The 24,101-nt window shown below is 40.9% G+C and overlaps 1 protein-coding gene across 2 annotated transcripts in view; it reads right to left on the bottom strand.

The window, feature by feature from the left end:
* LOC132866683 (uncharacterized) overlaps window positions 1-11,254 on the bottom strand; it is a 34,073-nt gene extending 22,819 nt beyond the window's left edge. For both annotated transcript variants that reach the window (XM_060899468.1, XM_060899467.1), the window contains exon 1: window positions 11,178-11,254. The gene's annotated coding sequence lies outside the window, so the exon portion shown is untranslated. The remainder of the gene's footprint in view (window positions 1-11,177) is intronic.
* Between the last annotated feature and the right edge of the window lie 12,847 nt (window positions 11,255-24,101).

Here is a 24,101-nt window from a genome sequence, read left to right as displayed (position 1 = left end):
GTTACAGATGATGGATGGAACAATCATGATGAATAAATGAATATACAAAATAGACTATAACGCTATCTTATTTAAGTGTGCTTTAGCTACGTTCCTCTGAAAACACTGAGATGGCCACACTGCTCAGCTAATATAGACCCTTTTTACTCACGTGACCTTCGTAAACGCGACCGCCATTTTGGACATGAAGAAATAACGGTTTATGGCACAGACCCTTTCGGTTCTCGCTCATCTAGCTGCTACAATGACTGCTTAGACTGCAACAATAATACCGAATACACATTTAAGTATCCGTCGTAAAGACATGAAACTCGTCGAGTGACGAGTGTGTTCATTGATAAGCTAACACAATCTAAAAGTAGACATACCATCACACTGCCCTGGCGCTGTGTACAGTTTACCTTCTATGGTTTGTGCACTCACTATTTGCCATTACTTTCTCCAACCCAGTGTTCGAACTATGCCGATATTTTCGGGGGGTCCCTTTTTTTCCCCTTGGGGGGGGGGGGGGGGGGGTGCTTGCGCTTGTCTCAGAGCGCGGATCTCCAAACACATGAGAAGCCTATCTTACGCACATATCACGTGGACTCCACACCTCCACACACGCATCGCGTCTGAAGTCATAACTCATCAGGGGAAATCGTGTCCGCATTGGCATGTTCAAAAAACAACCTCGTGTCAACAATGATACCACACGCAAGAAAAAAAAAAAAAACAGTCAGGCTACTAAACACATCTGATCCACAGCAGCACCAAAGCATCACTGGAAATCATGTCAACAACCAATCTTCCATTTCAACACGCGTCAACAAACAAATGGCACCACAAACATGAACGAATCGGTCAGGCTACCGATTCCAAACCAACAGCTGACGAATAATTAAATGCATCTTACCTTAAAGCAGAATCGACCACAAAGGAAGTCTGTTGGCACACTTCCTTTCTACTAGTTTGTGTCCCCAACCTGGCAGCAGCAGTCGTTGTCATATCGGTTTATTTTATCTTTGATGTAAACACAACACTTCGGATATGCAAATGCTTCCCGTTACACACGATTGCTATGTCAATAAACATCATTTTGCCAATATTTTAGAGACCATCCATCTTCTCCGTCGGTCAGCATCTGTCGGGATCCGATAAAATGATAAATCTTGCCTTGTGTGTTGATGGTTACTACATCCAGGTGCACAACAATATAATGGCATGATGGAAGTCTTGCTGAAAGTAAAAACTTTCTTTGATGGCTATATTCCTTTCGATGCTTCGCCGTCGTTCCTCGTTGTTGGCTGTGGTAGACTACTGGTAGTTCATGTCCAAAATGGCGGCCGCGTTTGTCGTGACGTCACGTGGGAAGGGTCTATAGAGTGAGATCAGAGGCACAGGCCAATCCAGACTCGTTTTCAGTTGCTACCGAATCTGTCCTGAAACAGTTTTTTGCTTTATGTTGGGTTCAGACTACATGGATTCAACTCAATTTTGACACAAATTTGTCACAGCTGACAAATTTCCAGTGTCAGGCCTGAATGTGAATGTCAGGAACAACAAACAGGCCTTGTGGGTGTGACATAATCAAAGAACAGCAATGTGACATCTGAGACACCCCACAACACCATGACAAAAGGTTCCTACGACAGATTCCTTGATAGCCATGATTGACAATTTCTTGACTTGTCCTTCCTCCCAAAGACATGGAAGGACATAAACGATGATCGATCACAGTCAGACTTGTACTGTTGCCAGTCCCCTGTCCAAGACACGGCATGAATTCATGGCACTATGACAGACTACTTCTTTAAATCACTGGTCGACTTATTAGTGTCGTACCAACTCGAGTGAATTCATTAGGTGGAAAATGTGACCTTAAGATAAATGTAATTCAGTGTCTTGTTGCAAATTATATGTGGTGACATCTGAACACTCTTTAACCTTATACTGTTTCATCAGCACTTGAACGATTAGTGAGGAGAGGCTCGGTTTGCCTCTCTGGAGGAACCGCGGCTGGGGTGATACTCTCAAAGGCACACCTCCACACTCCATTACTCGACACGAGTATAACGCATAGGAATAACAGTTTGACAGGCATATTTACAAATTGTCCACTTTTGACTGATCACGTCTTCTTTTTTCCCTTCTCCTTTCATACTCCTTCTTCCCTTTCTCATCTACTTTAGTGCAGGTGTCACGCACCAATTTTCTCCACTCAGGTGGCCTTTGCATAGTAGGGGCATAAACACTAATCAGGGTGAGATGACCACCACTCTTTAACTTTATTCTTACTTTCATTATTCTATCCTTGATGGCTACTGGGTTTATGCCATACTGTGTTAATCTGTTTGATACTGCAAAACCAACTCCTGCTTCGTTCTTTTCACCTCCACTCCAAAAAACCCATGTGGCTTCTTTCAACTATGTTTCCCTGGGCGCCTTACTTCACTGAGTGCACATATATCAATTCGTGCCTTTTCTAGCTTTCTGCAAATAATTGCTGTTACTCTCTCTGGTCTGACTGAGGCAGTACTATCATTTGTTGTTCTTACATTCCATGCACCGAGGGTAAGTGATTCCCCCTGTATCTTATTTCTTCTAAGATTTAAGTTATCGGTCAAAATTGTCGATGTGAAGTTGTACGGTCTTTGCATATTTCTCGCCACTGCCGCACTGCATAACGCATCGGTTACCCCAGGATGCAGTAGCCTGGTCTTCAAAACCTTGGGCCGTCATTTCCATATGTGTGGCTGCACCTACGATGACAGTCCTACACGGTGCGCAGTAGAACCCCTTGACAAGAGATCCTGGTAATCGACGGCACAGCTAAGCTGAGACAGCCGCAGGGAGCCTCTTGTTGCGAGGAGCCAGAACTGCTGCCGGGTTGACGAACAGTTAATTAAACAGGTAATTAATGCACGTTTTCTTGGAGTCATAATAGATGAAAAACTCACATGGAAGTTTCATATTGATCATATTTGCAAACAGATTTACAAGAATATTGGAATCATAAGAAAAGTTGCAAGTTGCCTTTCACGGAAAATATTTATGACTTTGTATTACAGCTTGAGATACCCCTATTTAACATATTGCAATATTATCTGGGCAAATACTTATACTACTTCCATCAAACCACTGTACCAGTTACAAAAGCGCTTTGTGAGAATTGCATCAAATGTCTCTTTCTTAGCAAACTCAGCGACTCTATTTTACGATCTGAAAGTCTTGACAGTATATGACATAAACAAACTTCAAACAGCCATTTTCGTTCATAAAGTAATCCATAAAAGTTCTTATTTACCAGAGCATTACAAGGATTTATTCAAATTCAATTTAGATATCCATGGTCATAGTACCAGACAGCAAAACAATTTAAGGCCAATAATGACAAAATCTAATCTAAGGCACTTCACAATAATGTTTAGAGGCCCCTTCATATGGAACAGTTTAAGTCAATCCCTAAGAAATTGTTTGTCCCTACCCACTTTCAAAAAATATATTAAAAAAATGACTTCGTAGACAAGCCAACTACCACCTCCTGATTTGTTTGTTTTTTATGTTTACTTATATACGTAAAGATTTGGTATTTACTTTTTTTTACTTTTTCTCCTATGTACTTATGATTTATTACTTATTAGTTTAAATTGTGTATTTGTTTTTCTTTAACTTCTGTTTAATTTGATATGTTATTTGATTGTATTCTCATAAGTTAGTTTTTCCTTATTTTCTTGTATTTCGATAATGATTTGCTTTTTTCTTTTGTTTGATCTTATTTATTTATGTATGTGTGTTATAATCACAGAAATTGTTATGACCATACAGTAATTAATCATAGTATAGGGGAAAACCCTCGAAAAACCTTGGAGGTTTCTGGTCTTCCCCTGAATGTTAACCATAACCACCCTGAACTCGAATATGCTCTGACTTTATAGTCTAACCCCCTGTGCAATACTTCATAATGTGAAATACTTTATTTTATAATGTGACTCTCTTCATGCAATAATTTATAATGTGCAATACCTTATAATATGACTCTCTCTGTGCAATACCTCACTCCATAATGTCAAACACAACACATACGCCCCAGGACTGTGCATCTTACCCCCCCCACACACACTCACCTTTTTTTTTTCTTCTCCTCTACACACAGTTTGCACTGTTATTGGAGTCAAGGGAGTAACTTTGATTTTGACATTGGTGGGGACACAAAAGTGATCCAAGGCAGTTACCAATATTCGTCTGTAGGTGGCAGTAAAGGATTTGTTGTATCTAGCCTAGTCTAGTAGTAGTAGAGAGAGGTCTCTGTAAAACGGTGAACGCAGCAGACTCAGCGGCTGTCACGCTGTTGATTCTGAAATGCAAGTCGCACATCTGCATGGCCATGCAGTAGCCTACATCTGACTACTTACATTCTGTAAAACCATTTGGTCTATAAATTTAACATTCATTCATCGAGGATATTATCTAACACCAAGTTACATTGCTCCAGCATTCCTTTTCTCTGCAGCTATGCAGTAGCCTGATGCGTCCTGTCACGTTGCTAAACCTGCCTAAGGAGCCGCAGCAATACTTTTATGAAGGGTTTCCATACATCAAAAGGATTTTGTTGAGTTTTTAAAGCTCGACGGAAACTCTCCACTTACATTCTTGACTTTGAAGAAGAATGAACGAATGTCTCGTTTCTTGATTGGGGGGCCGTCATCCATGATACTCAAGTCAGCATGCGAGTCGTAGGGCAAGCATGCATGGACATCGAAGTCCAGCTCAATTTGTAGGCTGACGGAGAATGGGGGGTGCGTGGGGTAGGTCAGGTGTGTACGTGTGAGATACGGGGGGTTGATGGGCGGGTAGTCACGGCTGCTGTGGGAAGTGTGCTGCTTTTACAGCAGATGGAGTGACAGCTGGGATAGCCAACCATGTAAGTTAGCAAGAAACAGGTAGCTAATCAGAGAATGTATATCTACATTAGAGGGGGGATTATTAGCAGTGTCATACATGTAACCCTTTGTGTGCCATATAATCATTGCTCAGGTTAGGACATCGGTTTTATTGATCGTGATTACACAGTAGCGGCGAGAATATTGGTAGGGACACGTCCCTACCCAAAATTACGCCCTAGATTGGAGTTGCTTTTAATCTCATTGTACATGGGTATAGTGACAATAAAGGCATTCTATTCTATGTTATTTTTTCTCTGTTTTAACAAAATGACTTGTTTCTTTTATGTGCAAATAAACAATAAAACTGCTGTGTTAGGTTTCTTCACCTCTTGCCCTCAGCCTCAGCCGGAGCGATTACCATCTCGAGATCAGTCCCCTCGCGTCACCCAGAGCTCTGGGGTGAGTCGCGAAAAAAGACAGGAACCCCATGAGTTCACAATCTTTATTCACAAGTCCCCAAAGCCGAAAGGGTACAGAGATCTTTTATATGTCTGTGTGTGTGTATATGGGCGGGTGTGAGTGAGTGTGACATCACTGTTTGATATCTGTGTCTATGTGTGTGTGTGAGTGAGTGTGACATCATTGCATGCTTCAGAGACTGTAGTGAAACCTTGGTCTGAGCAGGTCACATCTTAATTACATCCATAGACCGCGGAACGCATTTGAACAAGGGGGGGCCACAATCGCAAGAGGGTGTCACCAAAATGTTAGGTTGGACATAATGCATATAGGCTACATTATACACGGACACGCACGTAATGCTATCAGTCATGACAGCCAGCACAGAACCGCGCAGATTAAAATGCACAAGAAAAGCACCTCGGTGGTCGGTGGTAACTCAACTTAAACTGCTTGCTTGTACCAGTACTAAAGCACTATAGAGAGAAACACTGAACACAGAGAAGTGCACTCGGCGGTGCTCGGTCAGAGGAAAGTATGGGAATATGCCTGCAGTTTTGTCAGAGCTGCGTGTTTGTCCGCGAGTGCGCGTCTGTGTGTGCGTGTGAGTGTGTGCATTTCCACAATATGCCAAGTCCCTGCAGCACTCACTTGAACAGCTCATCTCAAGGCCGTGGGTCTCATGGCTAAGTTGAGGTGGACAGTTAGCCTCAGCGAGGTTTGGTTGAGTTAGCCTTTGCTCAGTCGAAGAACATTCTTCTCTTTTGCTTTGGTCCATGGTCGAAGGTTGGGGCACAGCTGTGCCATTGGATGGTGCTTCGGTTTTAATTTGCTTTCCTTTAAAATATTCAAAAATCGGTTTTTGCCTTTTCATTTTCTTGCTCCGTCTATTCCACACTACAAACAATGATGTCTACTACCACAATCACAACTTCCGCGCGGTGTTTTTTCAGCGCTGTGCTGTGTACATTTTGCAACATTTCACGCACGACGTATACACGTTGCTCAACGTAAAAAAATATTGGTTTAGGAAATGTTTAAGCAAATGTTTGATTAAATTACAGCATGGGTTGGGTTTAAGTTCGATTTTGTCGACATGTTTTGAGTTGAAAAACACTCGCAGGCCAAAATTTTATTTATTTTTTAAATAATTTTCAAAAAGTTACCCGGGCCACGGCCCCCCTGGCCCGGGTGGTTCCGCGGTCTATGATTACATCACTGTTCTGATGTAATATTCAGACCTTGGCGATGGTATGCAATAATAAGATGTACAGCCTGTTCTTATGATATGATATGATATGATAGCAATGTGCAGACAGAATGTTCCAAAAGATATCAGTATTACGTCTCGAGCATTATGTCATTACGACAGTACTGTGTCTAGCTGAGACAGAAGGTCACAGAAGAAATTAATGCCTTCTTGGTCGTTTTAAACAGAAATACTATTTCTAGAATAAATCCTTACAATTATTTATCCTTACAAAGGAATAAATCCTTACAATCCCCTCTTTGATACTAGATTAGACTAGTATCACACCCCAGTATTCTGATCATATATGTGATTACATTGAGAATTAGGATTAGATGTATGCTTGAGTTAATCCTTACTCTTCTTGACGTGTATTGGTGCTCAGAGGGCGGGCATGCCCAATCAGCCCTCGTCCCACCTCACCGGAGCTTAGAGAAACTCAAAACCTCTTAATTTGTCCCAAATACACGCTACTTCCTTCAGAGTAATTTGTTCTAAAATAGTGAGGGAAAATGAAATTAGAGGGCATATCAACCTGCAGAGTAGTGAGAACAGAGTCCTGTAAGAATACAGAGCTTCAGAGCATGGAGGCAAAGGTGGACGTGTAATAATAGTAGAAGGCGGCATCAGATCTAACAGTTACCGGAAACGTTTAGTTGCAGTTATTGCTGCACAAGGGGGTCACACCAGATACTGAAAGCAAAGGTTCACACACTTTTGCCACCCACAGACAGGCAACACTGGATCATTTTCCTCAACAAACAAACGACCAAGCATAACACCCCTGCCTCACCTGGGCTCTCTTTATCTACTTTTAGGACTTGTGTGAAAATCTGATGATGTTTTTAGAAGTAGAGAAAATTCTAAAGGGTTCACAAACTTTCAAGCACCACTGTAGATAACGAGTAAATTTGCATGACTGAGGAGGATTGCTATTTTTTCCCATTTTTCTCAATTCTCGAGAGATGCCTCATCTGTGCACAAAATAATCCCTCTAAAGCAGGCGCGGAACATGAGTGTTTACCCATACCTACGTCTCCGTTCCTAGAATGGCAAATTGACTTCACACATATGCCTCCCTGCGGGCCGTTTAAATATCTCCTGGTGATTGTGGACAAATTCTCTAAATGGGTAGAAGCCTTTCCCTGTTCTCGAGAAAACATGAAGGTAGTTACTCGTATTCTGGCAAAAGAAATAATATCTCGTTATGGGGTTCCAGATGCCATAGACTCAGACAAAGGTACCCCTTTTACCTCGAAAGTCACACAAAACCTTTGTAAGTATCTCTCACTAAACTGGCGTTTTCACATTCCGTACCACCCTCAATCCTCTGGTATCGTAGAACGTACTAATCGAACATTGAAAGACAGACAAACTAACTAAGGCCATGCAGGCCACAGGTTCGAAGAATTGGGTAGACTTATTGCCAGCCACTCTGGCTGAAATTCGTATGACACCAAGACCTAGCCTAGGGGGATACTTCCCCTACGAAAATATTTTTGGAAGACCTTTCCCTCTCCCCTGGAAGAAGGGAACTCCATCTCTGGGTACCTCTGATTTGAAAACACATATGGATGAGTATTCTGCAGCCCTTATAGATAAGTTGCATAAAATTTGTGCCAAGGTCAATAGTACAGTATCGTCTCCACCATCAGCACCCACACACCCCTTTCACATGGGAGACAAGGTGCTGGTGCAACTTTTTAAACGATTTGGACAATTGGGAGAACCTAGATCAGACCTGGGCATTTTACGGCCCGCGGGCCGCATCCGGCCCTTTGGTTCATTCTGACCGGCCCGCGTAAGGTTAATTAGAAATTACAAAATAAACGTATTTTCTAATTTTACCTCATGCATGGATTGAATGTGCATTGCTTTTATTTTGAAGTTGTGTTCAACAAAAACGCAATGTCCACAACATGAGCATGACATGAAATCCCACGAAACCTAATCCCGCGATAACTACTTCCGTAATTTGTCCAGACCAACCACAAACTTGTACGTCATCCTTCAAACAGTCCAGCCAATCACATAGTGTGACGTCACTAGCAGGCGCCGGAGCCGATCTGTAGATCTGATTCCTACACCGAATCGAAGTTGTTGCGAGCAGATCACAAGAAGACTTTAGTCCCCAAAATGTCCGCAAAAAGAAGAAAGGTAGATGCCAAATGCAGAGCTTTCAACAAAACATGGACTGCTAAGTATTTATTTACTGAAGTCAGAGATGAAGCCGTGTGTTTAGTTTGCGGAGAGCAGATCGCCGTGTTCAAAGACTACAATTTGAGTCGGCATTACCAAATGAGGTGATTAGACTACAAATGTGGGCATCATTATTATAATATGATGTATCTTGTTTGATATTTGGAGTAGAAAGACAATATTGTGATGTCTTTATTGTGTTTTGGGGTGAATGTGACTGAAAAAATGGTACAAACATTCACATTCACAACTATTGTTTTGGGAAATTTGATTGAATAAATGACATTTTTTGTGAGGCAACCTCGTTTTTTCCATACTCTTACCAGTCTTAGCAGCTTGTAAAAACAATGTTATTTACTGCTTTATATAAAGAAATACAATTAATATTATGCAGAATTTAGTTCAGCCTTTTGGTCCGGCCCTCCACAAAATTTTCTGTTTTTCATGTGGCCCCATGGAAAAAATAATTGCCCACCCCTGACCTAGATATATTGGGCCTGCAGAAATAGTCGCCATTACTCGTACTGCTGTTCTAACTGATCTTTTTCCACAGTGGATCCATGCCACGCGACTGAAGAAGGCTCCATAACAAAGCCGTGTCAGAATTATATGTTTGCCACTAACGTTTTCTCTGTGTCCCTCTTTAGTCTCTCTCTCCTCTCTAAACTCTGTACAGGGACTAAGTAGGAGCTGAGGATCTTCAGATCACTTCCTGCAAGAAGCCGTGAACAAAGAGGGGAAGAGATCTCGCGCCCCGTCTGGGACCAATCATCCTCACTACAACCATGAAAATCCTCATCACGAGCTTCGTGACCACTCTACTGCTGCTCGGAGCAGGGTTACCCGCTCGAGCTGGACCTCGAGACATCTTTTGGCAATTTGCTAACTGGACTGCACGAGCACACACGAATAAAAGTTATGTCTGTCATCTGATGCCGCCTTCTACTATTATTACACGTCCACCTTTGCCTCCATGCTCTGAAGCTCTGTATTCTTACAGGACTCTGTTCTCACTACTCTGCAGGTTGATATGCCCTCTAATTTCATTTTCCCTCACTATTTTAGAACAAATTACTCTGAAGGAAGTAGTGTGTATTTGGGACAAATTAAGAGGTTTCGAGTTTCTCTAAGCTCAGGTGAGGTGGGACGAGGGCTGATAGGGCATGCCCGCCCTCTGAGCACCAATACACGTCAAGAAGAGCAAGGATTAACTCAAGCATACATCTAATCCTAATTCTCAATGTAATCACATACATGATCAGAATACTGGGGTGTGATACTAATGTAATCTAGTATCAAAGAGGGGATTGTAAGGATTTATTCCTTTGTAAGGATAAATAATTGTAAGGATTTATTCTAGAAATAGTATTTCTGTTTAAAACGACCAAGAAGGCATTAATTTCTTCTGTGACCTTCTGTCTCAGCTAGACACAGTACTGTCGTAATGACATAATGCTCGAGACGTAATACTGATATCTTTTGGAACATTCTGTCTGAACATTGCTATCATATCATATCACAAGAACAGGCTGTACATCTTATTATTGCATACCATCGCCAAGGTCTGAACATTCCATCAGAACAGTGATGTAATTAAGATGTGACCTGCTCAGACCAAGGCTTCACTACAGTCTCTGAAGCATGCAATGATGTCACACTCACTCACACACACACACACACACAGATATCAAACAATGATGTCACACTCACAGATATCAGTGATGTCACACTCACTCACACCCGCCCATATACACACACACAGACATATAAAAGATCTCTGTACCCTTTCATCTTTGGGGACTTGAGAATAAAGATTGTGAACTCATGGGGTTCCTGTCTTTTTTCGCGACTCACCCCAGAGCTCTGGGTGACGCGAGGGGACTGATCTCGAGATGGTAATCGCTCCAGCTGAGGGCAAGAGGTGAAGAAACCTAACATGCTGTTTGCCTGCAACCCTAGGTAGGGAGGCAAGAAGGTACTATCACTTGCCTAAGGTGAACCCTCAGACTAGTGGAGGGAAGGTGTCGTCTTACTTCTCCATTCTAGACCAGCTCCAAGCAAGGTCTAGACAGTGCCCTACAAAGGCACACCTTTACTACCTTTAATGTAAGTACAGTATACATTTAAAATGATTAAAGGGAGATAAATGGACCATAGAGCTCAAACCATAATAACTGTAGCCCTTTCTGATAGGAAAACACTGTTACAGGTTTCTGTAGGGCTTTTCTAGGTTCCCTCAGAGAGAGTGAAAATACCTTTAATGTTTCAAATATTTTTTCAGAGTGTAGGCCATGCAAACAACCTAATATAAGGCTATTTAAGGGGGGTAACTAGCGAAAACAATAACCTCTGACTGGTTATTTAATGTTACCCAAGAATAAAGTGCAGCTGAATTCAAAACATACCAATCTCTCAGTTTTCACAAACTTATTTCTCTCTCCTGTCGACCTGAGTTTATTTTTCCTCCGTGATTTCCCGATACAGTCGAGCTAGTTATCGTGGATTGGTTGAGAACTCTCTGCTTGCGCATCCTGATTGGTCCGAGCTTCCGTCAATCAAATGACGTAGGCTGTAACGCTGGTGTCAAAGAGACTGAGTTTTAACCACACGATGGCAGTGTTGGATTTTTTCACTATTACATTACGTTGAAGTTTAGCAGTACGGGTTTATGCCAAGGAAGAGCACGTCGGATGCAATTTTTTGCTTTAACCCTTTGATGCAAAACATGGGTCAAAAGTGACCCGGCTGAGTTTTTATCTTCTATATCTTTGCAATAAATTAATTCCATCATTCAGTATTCAAGGTATTCCTCAATTAACTTGTTTTTGATCATCATACATCCTTATTTTATTTTTTCCTTTCTTACTCTTTGAATCTCATCTCATCATCTCTAGCCGCTTTATCCTGTTCTACAGGGTCGCAGGCAAGCTGGAGCCTATCCCAGCTGACTACGGGTGAAAGGCGGGGTACACCCTGGACAAGTCGCCAGGTCATCACAGGGCTGACACATAGACACAGACAACCATTCACACTCACATTCACACCTACGGTCAATTTAGAGTCACCAGTTAACCTAACCTGCATGTCTTTGGACTGTGGGGGAAACCGGAGCACCCGGAGGAAACCCACGCGGACACGGGGAGAACATGCAAACTCCGCACAGAAAGGCCCTCCCCAGCCACGGGGCTCAAACCCGGACCTTCTTGCTGTGAGGCGACAGCGCTAACCACTACACCACCGTGCCACCATTTGTAACGTTTACTGTTAAAACAAAAGAACTAGGCCACCTCAAGAAAACTGTGACTGGGACACAGATAAAATGTTTCTTTTTTCCTATACATTAAAAGGTAGATTGAACGCTTCTATATTTGATGGTTACATTTAAACTGCACTTTCTTTTTATGTTTGACTTTTACCATAAATGTGAAGAGAACTGTAACCTGTGGTATGCAGCAACTTTTAAAAAACAAATACAATACCAACTTGTCATTTCAAACCCCCATTTTATTATTTCGACAAGGTATGCAAAATACTTTTCAAAAACTTTTCAACAGTTGTGTGTGTTTTGTTTTTCTTAATTTTAAACTAAAGAATAAAATATTTCCTTTCCTTTTCCTCTTGGAAAAAAAACATTTGGAATAAGGCTTTGAATATAAAGAAACACACGTGCAACCAGACCATCACAACTTCAGACCAATATTTTAATATGTAACAATAATGCAAGCTTAAGTAACTAAGCAACCATAAGAAACCTTCTTGGATCCAGGTGAGGACTCTGGGGTTCAAGTGTAGACGGGAACTGCTGCTCTTCTCCACTTCCATGCCCTCTGTGTTGATGGAGAAGTAGTATCTTGGAAAACAGAAGAAAAACAGACAAATATATGAATGATAAAAATACACAGACTTACAGACACACAGAGACAGACACACTGAGACTCACAAACACACAGACGCACACATAGACACTGACAGACTGACTCACAGATGCACTAAGACTCACAGACACAGACTTACATGCACACTCACAAACACAATCAAACTCACAACTTCAAACAAAGATTTTCATCTGTAATGTTTACTGTTAAAGTTTAAAGAACTAACCCACCCATAGAAAAGTTTTATCTGTGACTAGGACATCGCCACAAACCATGGCTTACTTGAGTCCATATTCAGATGTCCCGCCACTCATGATCTGAAAGGTCTTGGATCAAGGTGAGAACTGGTTCACATGTAGACGGGAGGTACTGGTATTCTCTACTTTCATCCCCTTCTCAGGATTTATGGAGAAAAAGCACCTTGGGAAGCAGAAGAAAAAGAGACAAAATGTATTAATGATAAAGTAACTTCCAAAACAACAACAATAAAATACCACATCAAGCAACTTTTTTACTTTTTTGTTGTCGTTACAGTTCAATACAGAGAAAATGTTGGCTGAACAATCCAAAATAACACACCTCTGCAGGAACTCGAGGGTGGATGCCAGCTCGGATGGATAATGGATGTTGAAGCTGTAGTAGCTTCCAAACATCATACATATTGATGACACAAAGGAGGGGATGTTCTCTTGAGCAATGGTTCTGTCAACACTGAGCATAAACTGTGTGGAAGTAAAGCAGGATCGCCCTAAAAAAGAAGGAATCACACTCAAATGTAAGTGAAATGAATTTCACTTACACTCCTGACACTTTTCAGGGCACAGACAGACAGACACACACACAGACTGATTCACAGACAGACAGATTGATGAGATCACTTCCCAAATTAGCAAAGCAAGTGTCAGCTTTGGACGGCTGCAGCACAGACTATGGTCTGATCATGGTATTCGCCTCAGCACAAAGCTTGGTGTGTATAGAACAGTTGTGCTATCTACTCTCCTGTACGGAAGTGAATCTTGGACCTGGTATCATCGCCATGTGAAAAAACTTGACCAATTCCACCTTAGATGCCTCTGCAAAATCTGTGGCATCTCCTGGAAGGACAGAGTACCAAACACTGCAGTACTTGAGCGCTGTGAGATAGAAGGTATTGAAGCACTCCTCATCAAAGGCCAATTCCGATGGGCTGGACATCTCGCCCGCATGGAGGATAGCAGAATACCAAAAGCGCTTTTCTACGGAGAGTTAGTCAGTGGACAGTGTTCACGAGGAGGACAACACAAGAGGTTCAAGGATGTCTTGAAATCCAACCTGAAAGTATGTGAAATACCTACTGAAACCTGGGAGAGTCAGGCTCTAAACCGTCCAGAGTGGCAATCCATCTGTCATGTTGGTGTTGAGAAATTTGAGCATCGACACATCGAGTTGCTCCAGGAATTCCGTTTAGCCCGCCATGCCAGACAAAACCAAACTCCTCCAAGCAATACCGACTTTGCCTGCCCTGACTGTCAATGACACTGCCGTTCCCGAATAGGACTGATCAGTCACCGCAGAAAACATGCAACCCTCAACCAGGAACACTGAGAGAAAGGAGATCTGTCGGATACGACAGCTCAGACCATATATTGTATACAAATTCACTCTAGGCGGATGCAGTGCCCAGTTGCACTGAGGAGGTCTGCCAGTGATCTTCGTTCAGCTACAAAGTACTGGCAGAGGATCTGAAGGTGCTTCTGTAGCTCCATGTGGCATCGGTGTTTGTGCTTTTTGATGACCTCAGGTGTGCTGCAGTAGCTGCATGCTTACTAAAGCATAGTCCCGACAGAGTCCATCTACTACAGTCCAGAAGGATGAGTGTTGATGCCCAATGAGCTACGAAAAGGAGGTATTCCAGCCTTCACAGGCGTTGCTTGTCCTATCCTGTCCATTTAGAGTGACATCAGCAGGAAAACACTGGGAGTGACATCATCGGAGTGAAATATCAGAAAATATTTCACTTAGATCCACGATGTATTTCATATGAAAAATGTGAGTTTCTCGACATGAGAAGATAAACTTCATATCTTCAAGCCAATGTGTGGTTTTCTTTTTTTATTATATAGACACATTCACAAACAAAAAGTACTCAAATTTACCAAAGCAGTTTATTGATTTCCTCACGAGTGACATATAGGGATTTATGTCATGGTTTGGGTTCTCCATGTCCTGGATATAGCTGGTATGAAAAATACGAGTGGCGCATTTCCCAGTAAAACACTCGTGTCCATATAATATAATGTTATATTTCATTGATAAGGATCATTGCAAAAATATGTCCACCAGATATTTTGACTGAAACCCTAATCAAGGCCCTGCTGAACAGACAGAAGTAGAGTATGGGGTACCAAATGTAAAATGTTTAATACTGTTTTCTATCAGACCTTTTTTGATAATTTGAGGCCATTCTGATACATGTACAGTAGATAGTGACCAATATAAAATAAGAGTTTTAAGTTTCAGGGTAAATTTTAAATATACACAAACCTGTTACTTAAACAGAGCACGGTGGTGCAGTGGCTAGCACTGGTGCTTCATAGCAAGAAGGTTCTGGGTTCAAGTCAACTGGCTACCCTAAATTGCTCATAGGTGTGAATGTGATTGGTTGTTCATCTCTGTGTTAGCTCTGTGATAGACTGGTGACTTGCCTGGAGTGGACTCTGCCTCTCATCTAAAGTCAGCTGGGTTTGACTCCAGCTTCCCCCATGACCCTGATGAATAAGTGGTATAGATAATGGATGGATATTAATGTCCATATTTTTCTTGTAAAAAATCAGTATTTTTCCAACAAATGGTGCTAGCTTTGGAACAAGGTTTAGGGTGTAAAAAGCAAGGCCATGAGTGGAATTTTTTGGGGGGCTGGTTTAGAAAAAATTGTGGTCAGTGAGATCTTATTTTAAAGAAATAATTTGAATTAAATCAAATCAATTTCTGCAAAAATATGCTGTGGCAAACAACAGGATAATTTAACTGCAAACAGTGTATGCCTGTCTATGGGGGGGGCAACATCTGTACATTATAGATGATGTACAGAACCATTTATTTCACTACTTCAGCACATGTCCAGTTTGTACATAATACATCTGTGAATGAAGATGAATAAATGAATAATTTCAGTTTTCAATAATCCAGCCTCTAGTCTTACAGCAATCACAAGACATTTACAATGCATATGATATTCTATCCTGTGGTGTAGAGGGCCAATAATAACATGGTAGTAATCAATTAAGTAAAAAAAAATGTGTCATGACACAGTAGGTGCTCAAAGATGGTGTCAGTTGCAGGGCTTTATGTATGACACAACAACAACAACAACAACAATAATAATAATAATAATAATAATAATAATAATAATAATAATAAATTATCTCATCTCATCTTATTATCTCTAGCCGCTTTATCCTGTTCTACAGGGTCGCAGGCAAGCTGCAGCCTATCCCAGCTGACTACGGGTGAAAGGCAGGGTACACCCTGGATAAGTCGCTAGGTCGTCACAGGGCTGACACATAGACACAGACAACCATTCACACTCACATCTATGGTCAATTTAGAGTCACCAGTTAACCTAACCTGCATGTCTTTGGACTGTGGGGGAAACCGGAGCACCCGGAGGAAACCCATGCGGACACTGGGAGAACGTGCAAACTCCACACAGAAAGGCCCTCGCCGGCCATGGGGCTCGAACCCGGACCTTCTTGCTGTGAGGTGACAGCGCTAACCACTACACCACCGTGCCGCCCCATAATAAATTATGCAAAGGCTAATTTTTTGGTATCAAATAGCAAAAGATTAATAGCTTGTTATTGGGTAAAGGAGCAGATCTGGAGGGTTCTAGAGTGTTTTGGTAAACTGGGATGTATGGATGCTGTCCCCCCCCATCCCCACCCCTACCTCCACTCTCACACGTTCACTCAGGTTTGTTAACGGTGTAGTGGCTGGCTGTTTTATGTCTCAGGGTGCCCTCATGACTGTGTTGCCTTCTGGCTCTCCATTGTAATTATGCTGTCATATTTAGTCTTGCCAGAGTCCCTGCTTGCACTCAGTGCTTGCACTCCTGCTCTTAGGACCTGCCTGATCCGTCCTCATGCCCTACTTCTGGCTGGAGTCTCATCACTTCACTCCTGTGGAGGATGGCTCCATATGGACAGTCTAAACATACACTGAGAAGATGACTCTGGACACTTACAGTTTTGCCACAATGGCTTAGGACTACAATCACCATGATAACTTTAGGACTACAATTGTCATGAACAGTTTTGCACTCAAGTCTCCATCAATGAACAGCTGATAACTTCAACAAAATAGATTTCATGCTAAAACTATAATGAATTTCCTGCTCACACAATTGCACTTTGTGACAATTATAGGACACAGTCATGGAAGCGAATTATTTATAATCACGCTATCTCTTATCACCCAAATGAGGATGGGTTCCCTTCTGAGTCTGGTTCCGCTCAAGGTTTCTTCCTCATGTTGTCTGAGGGAGTTTTTCCTTGAAACCATCGCCACAGACTTGTTCATCAGGGATAAATACATTTATTAGGGAAAAAATTATAAGTTCATATGTTTAAAGTCTTTATTTTTCTGTAAAACTGCTTTGCGACAAAGTCTACTATTAAAAGCACTATACAAATAAAAATTCGTGAATTCAATTCAAAAGAACAACTGCCATTCTACACTCACCAGCCACTTTAATAGGAACTTGTTCTTGATTCTAAGATTCTTGTTCTTGGCTGGCAGGAGTTATACCCAATGTGGTCTTCTGCTGTTGCATGATGAGATGCTTTTCTGCTCACCATGGTTGTAAAGAGTGATTATATGAGTTACTATATCCTTCTTGGCAGCTCAAACCAATCTGGCCATTTTTCTTTGACCTCTCTTATCAACAAGATGTTTCCACCCACAGAACTGTCGCTCACTCAATGTTTTTTGTTTTTTAACTATTCTGTGTAAACTCTAGACACTGTTGTGTGTGAAAACCCCAAGAGATCAGCAGTTTCTGAAATACTCAGACCAATCCATCTGGAAAAAACACCCATGCCACAGTGAAAGTCACAGAGATCACAATTTTCCCATTCTGATGTTTGAAGTGAACATTAACTGAAGTTCTTGATTCTATCTACATGATTGTAAGCATTGTGCTGCTGTCAAGGGATTGGCTGATTAGATAACTGCATAAAACAGCAGGTGTATGGGTGTTCCTAATAAAGTGGCTGGTGAGTGTTAGTGTATAGTCCCAATTAAGATTATTTCATTTGTAGTTTTTTAGACAAAAAATATTGAAAAGTTTGAGGGGTGTATATACCTGTCTGGATACTGTAATTTTCTGTGGAAAAATTCTATAAAGTTGATGGCAGTCTGGCAATACTAGGCTTACTTCATGTTCTTTTCCTAGAAATGTTCTCATAGGACTATTAATAATTGACAACTATTCTGAACAAATGATATCAGCAGTGAGTCTACATTTATAGTTGTTGTGATAAGAAAAGCTGTAAATTATGTAAAATTATGCTGATACTTGTTGATACCAGGTTTAGGTTCAAAGTCTAAGACTACGGACCTGCAATATTATTAGTTATATCTATTTAGGGCAAAGAATAACAACTTAATATTTAAACCTGTGCATATCATAGACAAGTTCAGTGTACTAACTGTACATGCTGAGTGAAACCCGACTAAACCTGCTCAATATTTGGAGACATGTTAAAGTTTGTATTGCTACTCTTTACTGTGGCTGGTAAGTCTTTTTAAATTTATGAAAGCAGTTTGAAATTAATACTCAAGGTTTATCCTATGTTCATGTTATTTTATGTGTGAAAAGATTAACTTGTATTTCAGATCTTTTTATAGTCTCTGTAAGGCTATTAAACAAGGATATACTTTTTGTTTATATTTATGCACTGCCTAAAAGCGGAGGTCCTGATGAGTGTATGAGCGAAATATTTGCAAGGCCACAAATTCAACCTGAATAGAATAATAATATTGCAGCATATGGACCATTGAATTGTGAAGTGTAGTGCAAGGGTTCTCAACCTTTTCTACTTTAAGGCCCACCTATTCATACTTGTAACGATTTGGGGCCCATTAAAAAAGATCCCCAATTATTTTGGCTCAACTTAAATTATTAGAATCTAATAATCTACTGCAAAGTGTTTCAGCGGAATGCAACATCACTCCCTGTTACAGATGGGAGTCCAGAAATTAAATAAATGCAATAAAAACAAACTGTTTTTAATTGTAGGTATTGCATGTGCCAGGATGTGCCAGAAGCCAACATAAAACATGCATGCAGGGCATTCTCAGTCAAAAGGGATTAATGATCCAAAAGTGGAGTCTGGTCCATTAACACAAGAATTTAATGCCATGCTTTTGTACAGAAAACAAGCAAGTTATTTAAACCAAGAAGTACACTCAAAAGAAGTGGATATAGAAATCACTCAATGGGATAGATCTTTACATGCTAACAAAGAAGGATTTTTCCCATGAGTTGGAAAATTATCCATCCGTTGAGTTCCCTGACATCTCAAACTACCTGGTGTTGCAGACATCGTTCCACACAGACAAACAGATGAAAACCTGGAGGTGTACAACTTTTTATATGTGGCTGGGTTAAAGATCTGGGGATCAGGACACTACAAGATAGACAGTGGTAGCTGGATCTAAGTGCAGGAAGAGTGTTTATTGGCAGGCGTGATATTTCTCATCTCATCATCTCTAGCCGCTTTATCCTTCTACAGGGTCGCAGGCAAGCTGGAGCCTATCCCAGCTGACTACGGGCGAAAGGCGGGGTACACCCTGGACAAGTCGCCAGGTCATCACAGGGCTGACACATAGACACAGACAACCATTCACACTCACATTCACACCTACGGTCAATTTAGAGTCACCAGTTAACCTAACCTGCATGTCTTTGGACTGTGGGGGAAACCGGAGCACCCAGAGGAAACCCACGCGGACACGGGGAGAACATGCAAACTCCACACAGAAAGGCCCTCGCTGGCCACGGGGCTTGAACCCGGACCTTCTTGCTGTGAGGTGACAGCGCTAACCAGTACACCACCGTGCCGCCCTGGCGTGATATTTACAAAAGAAAAACAGAAAGCAGAATATTTAAACAGTGTTATAAACATGACTAGAAACAAATGTGACAATGATGATGATAATACTTCACAAGTACTATAAGTAAAAAAATTAACTTCAACTTGAAAAAAAAAATTGTGGCCCACTAGATGGCGCTTCCCAGTGGTTGAGAAACACCGGTGTAGTGTATTTCATGTCAGTAAATTGCTGCATTGCCTTGTGACAGTGAGACTACTAATGACAGACATCGCAGTTACAAATCCATATTTATTCCTTTCTTTCACACCGCATGCCGTGCGCCAGAAACAACACCATGACAGTATGATGTGACTCTGCTGGGTGCTTGGTGGACAGCAGTGAACCAGCACTTTCACTTTACATCATTACAATATAGTTACGATCAAATATCAAACTTCATATGTCAAACAGTTGTCTGGTTACAGCTGTCATATCCTTGCATGTTGGTGCATGCCATTAGGACGAATTACCATGCACCTGTTCCTGATTAGAGCACAATCACAGCGCATACATATAACAACTCTCAGTAACACACAGACTTTGCAAAGTATACGCTCTGTACCCTGCATGTGATGTTACCAAGCCTTGTATTTTGTATCACTTTACTGAGTTTGATCCTGTTTGTGTTTTTGAACTTTGAGTAGTGAATTACCTCTGATATCTTGTCTGTGCCTCACTTGACCCACTGCCTCTTTTTGAACTCTGTCTTTGCCTACGTTTGGGATCTGTTTGCTAGTGTGCTTTCAATAAAACTCTTTTTGCGATTACATCCATCTTTCATCCTTACATGACATAAACTGTCAATTGTTCAACAGGCTAGTGGACTAATAATACTGTTTTAACTAGTTTTATATGAAACTGTCATGAATATTTTCTGAAAAATGTGTTAGTAAATAATCCCACATTATTAAAAAAAAAAAGCAAATTAAAAATAAGTGCTGGATAAAAACCCATATCTTATGTAAATAAAGATACAAATTTCATTGTCCAGTGGTCAAGTGCTTATGAGATACGTTGCCCTGCACTTCCAATTGGGTTCCCTGTAGTGGTACATGGATGTCGTTTGTACATACGTATGTTTGTACATACATATGTAAGTACATCATACAGTCATGAAAGCCATCAAAAATCAGGTCGATGCATTACCATATTCTTTTAAGTATGGCGCCCCACTCCTAATACAAAAGATATAGCAAGTATCATTATTATAAAAAATAAAATTATTATAAAAGTATTAGATACTAAATAATATGTTGTGGTAATTGATTTTGATTATTTCAAATTTTAAGTGTTTCTGGTCCACAATAGTTGAGCAATAGATTTAATTTATAAAAGCAGTACTCTATGCCATTTGATATTTCCAAGGACTAGTGCAGTGTGTATTTCATAAGCTCTTCCCAGTGAAAGACAAACGAATGTTTGAATGAATGAATTCTCTGGAGCCTATTGCAAGAACACTGGATACAATGCAGGAGTACAACCTGGATGGAGTGTTAGTCAGGGTACATACATTTGCATACTCCACACCTAAAAGCAATTTAGATTAATCCACTTACCTGTTTTTTTTTTTTTTTGGGGGGGGGGGGGGGGGGGGACTGGAGAACCTAAAGAAAACCCATGGGCACGGGGAGAATATATGAAACTCCACACATGCAGTAACCCAAGCTCAGGATTGAACTGGGGGCTCTGGAGCTATGAGCAACCCAATCAATAATATTTGCTGATGTCCGAAGAAAATGAAGTAGTTTGAAATATTCTACATGGAGAAGTCCAAGATCCCACTATAACTACTCCAACCTTGGTGGACTTCTTGTTGTTCTGTGCCACCAAAACTTTTTATCAATAATGACTCCACCAAGGTTGGAGTACTTATAGTGGAGTACTTATAAGGTTGGATAGTACTTATACTAGGATCTTGGATTCTTCCATGTAGAATATTTCAAGCTACTTTATTTAATTAGGAAATCAGCAAATGATATTGATAAACAAAAAAAAAGATGATAATGTTGTTCAAATATTACTTCCTGTATCTGTGTAGGCTTTAATGCTAGACCAATGCAATATAATGCTCTTCGGATCCAAAATGGTGGATGGGTTATTGGAGCCCCACAACTGGTACAAAATGGGCAAGAATACATGGGAAACTCTGGACCTGCTGAACACCCCAGACAGGACCCAAAGTGTAAGTGTTTTAAATCTCGTCAGGAAATGATAGAACATCATTTCTGTTCACATGTAGTGTGTACTGACTAATACTTACTTTACCTCAGTCTGTGATTGTAACAATGTCTATAATTCTCTTAAATTACTACATATAATTTGTCTTAGTCCCATGTAAAGAGTTTATTTTACTGTTTTAGCTGAACCCCAGTGGGAAGTTTTTCTTGCGCCAGAGCATACAGGAAAGATGCAAGATGATATTAACCAGAAAATTGCTCCCATTGAAGAACATAGACAAGGCACTGAAACATCTAAGCGCTTTGTGGTGGACCTGAACACTGGCTTGCTAAAGGAATATATCGGTAAGATGGACAGGAGAGGTGAAGGTTGTATGTGTCTTGTAATGTTAGTATGCTCATTTTTTAAGCCTTTTTAGATTAATGTACACTCCTTTTCCTCACAGTCTACAATCCTGTATCCAATTCTGAGTTCAGACAGGGCACTGAGAACTCTCGTGTAACTCTGGTGAACATTAGAACAGGGCAGCAATTGCCTCAGCTTTCAGAGATGCAGAGGAGAGCAGAACCATGTAAGTGTTGAAATAAATTAAGCAGGGCTCACATCCATTCCTATTTATAAAGGACTTGTAAAGTTGAACTGACTTTTTACTGTTATTCTTTCTCCAGTGTCTGAGTTCAGACAAGGCACCGAGTACAGTGTGGTAACCTTGAGGGAACTCAGGAAGAACCAGATGACAAAGAACAAGGACACAGTCAAAGTTAGCAAACGGGAAGCTACCCACAAAGCAGTTCTACCTGAGCTCTATAGACAAGAGACAGAACCTTCCAGACACTTTCTGATGGACCCAAACACTGGATTAGTAAAGGAACATGTCAACAAGATTGAAAGAAGAGTTTCAAGCTGTATGTATCGCATGATATATAATATGGGTGTGTATTATAGCTACATAAAGATGTTACTAGCATATGCTTTAATTTTATAAATTTCTTTTTTTTCCCCACAGTCTACAATCCTGTATCTAATTCTGAGTTCAGACAGGGCACTGAGAACTCTCGTGTAACTCTGGTGAACATTAGAACAGGGCAGCAATTGCCTCAGCTTTCAGAGATGCAGAGGAGAGCAGAACCATGTAAGTGTTGAAATAAATTAAGCAGAGCTCACATCCATTCCTATTTATAAAGGACTTGTAAAGTTGAACTGACTTTTTACTGTTATTCTTTCTCCAGTGTCTGAGTTCAGACAAGGCACCGAGTACAGTGTGGTAACCTTGAGGGAACTCAGGAAGAACCAGATGACAAAGAACAAGGACACAGTCAAAGTTAGCAAACGGGAAGCTACCCACAAAGCAGTTCTACCTGAGCTCTATAGACAAGAGACAGAACCTTCCAGACACTTTCTGATGGACCCAAACACTGGATTAGTAAAGGAACATGTCAACAAGATTGAAAGAAGAGTTTCAAGCTGTATGTATCGCATGATATATAATATGGGTGTGTATTACAGCTACATAAAGATGTTACTAGCATATGCTTTAATGTTATAAATTTCTTTTTTCCCCAGTCTACAATCCTGTATCCAATTCTGAGTTCAGACAGGGCACTGAGAACTCTCGTGTAACTCTGGTGAACATTAGAACAGGGCAGCAATTGCCTCAGCTTTCAGAGATGCAGAGGAGAGCAGAACCATGTAAGTGTTTAAGTGAAAAAAACAAAGGGTCACACTCCATTCATATGACATAGTGTCTTGCAAAATCCCCTTGGTGTTTGTCCTGTGTTGTCACATTACAAGCTGGAATTAAAATGGATTTTGGGGGGTTAGCACAATTTGATTTACACAACATACAACATGCCTACCACTTTAAAGGTGAAAATTGTTGTTTTATTGTGACACAAACAATAATTAAGATGAAAAGACAACTCTGGAGTGTGCGTAGGTATTCACTCCCCACCCCCAAAGTTAATACTTTGTCGAGCCATCTTTTGCTGCAATTACAGCTGCAAGTCTCTTGGGGTATGTCTCTATTAGCTTAGCACATCTAGCCACTGGGATTGTTGCCCATTCCTCAAGGCAAAACTGCTCCAACTCCTTTGAGCTACATGGGTTGGGTTGGTGTACAGCAATTTTCAAATCATGCCACAG

Source organism: Neoarius graeffei, chromosome 18 (assembly GCF_027579695.1).
Source record: "Neoarius graeffei isolate fNeoGra1 chromosome 18, fNeoGra1.pri, whole genome shotgun sequence".
NCBI classification, from domain to species: domain Eukaryota; kingdom Metazoa; phylum Chordata; class Actinopteri; order Siluriformes; family Ariidae; genus Neoarius; species Neoarius graeffei.
This window is presented reverse-complemented; position numbering and strand designations above follow the sequence as displayed.